Genomic DNA, 1,570 nt, shown 5'->3' with positions numbered 1-1,570 from the left:
TAATCTCTACCTTACAAGAAGGTATCAAAGATTAGAAAAGGTCATTGGATACAGCATCTAGTTTGGTGCAAATGAAGGGCTCAAATAATGTAGATTGCATTTTTACTATCAGAAAAATGTGTCAATGTGTTATTAATTAAACTAGAGTGTTTCCCATCTTTCATCAAGGATTAGAGTAGAACAAGAAATCTAATCTGTGCTTGACAGTCAGTGTGGAGGGTTTTGGAGCTCCTGAAAGCAGACAAGGACAAAAGAACCAGAGAACAAAAAATTCGTCAGGATTATCTAGCATCGTCCAATGGACCTCAATAGTCCAGTGACTAAAAAGGTGCAGACTTTGTTTGATTTCGTCTGATCACAGAGTAGGAATATTGTCTCGACCCTAATATAAACTGGAGGAGGTTTGCCACAAACTCCCGGACTCCATGCTTGTCAGCCATCTTGCAGCTCTCCTATTGTCCCTCATCCCCATCCTGGGAGGATGGTGGGCTACGCAATGCCCACATCTCTGTAGAGGATGTAAAACAGATGTTTAAGAACCTGGGCTTGGAAGTCAAACAGACATGTGAACAAACACCAGCTTCACCAGAACTTAACTGGGGAGCTTTCAGCAACCTTAATTTAAACTCTCTGGATTTCTGTTTTCTCATCTGAAAGATGAGGGTTTAATATCTCTGTAAAAACCTACCTCACAGAATAGTTGAGTCAGCTCATGGTAATAGCTCAGTGTGTATTCTTTGATAAATTTATAAATTGGTTTTGTGGCTTATCAGCCATTTGCAGAAAGTCATTCATGATTCTTTCCTTTCCCAAACAGAAAAAAAAACATTCCCCCAACTCTTTGGAATTACTTCAGTGTTTCTTCTGGACCTTTTTTGTGGAAATAGGTAACATTACTTGCTATGTGCCAAAGTGCTAAGCACTTTACATGCATTTTCTCATTTAATCCTGATAAAACACTGTGAGATAAGTGCTATTATTTTTTTTAAAAAAAAAAAAAAAAAAAAAAAAAAAAAAAAAAACACCTACACCACCTGGTATTCCTAGGTAATTCTCCCATCCAAGTACTAACCAGGCCTAACCCTGCTTAGCTTCCAAGATCAGATGGGATCAGTCATGTTCAGGGTGGCATGGCCGTAGACGATAAGTGCTATTTATCTTCATTTTCTCACATATGAGAAGAGGAAAATTTTAATGAAGTTAAGTAACTGGTTTAAGGTTACACAGATAGCTAGTGATGAAGCTGATATTTGAAACTGCAAGAGTCTTGAGTCCAGAGCCTATGTTCTTAACTTGATGCTATTTGTTGCTCTATCCTTACAATGACTTGTTTTTATTATTAGTTTCATTTCAAGGTTAAAAGGTCAAGGTTCATATGTAAGTTATATTTTTATGGCCCTCAGAATGTTCCTTAAACACAATAGGTTGTCTATTATTGAACACATGAATGAATGAATGAATGAACGATTATATACCATAATTCCACTCCTCAAAGCCATATGAATCATAATTGATTTGCACTAAGTGTTTTACATCAACTGTTTCATTTAATGTTCGCAACAACTCCATC

At 36.8% G+C, this 1,570-nt stretch overlaps 1 pseudogene; it reads right to left on the bottom strand.

The window, feature by feature from the left end:
* Positions 1–1,022: 1,022 nt before the first annotated feature.
* On the bottom strand, positions 1,023–1,142 carry LOC118614173 (annotated as a pseudogene).
* Positions 1,143–1,570: the final 428 nt, after the last annotated feature.

Source organism: Rousettus aegyptiacus, unplaced genomic scaffold (assembly GCF_014176215.1).
Source record: "Rousettus aegyptiacus isolate mRouAeg1 unplaced genomic scaffold, mRouAeg1.p scaffold_m13_p_2, whole genome shotgun sequence".
Classification (NCBI taxonomy): domain Eukaryota; kingdom Metazoa; phylum Chordata; class Mammalia; order Chiroptera; family Pteropodidae; genus Rousettus; species Rousettus aegyptiacus.
This window is presented reverse-complemented; position numbering and strand designations above follow the sequence as displayed.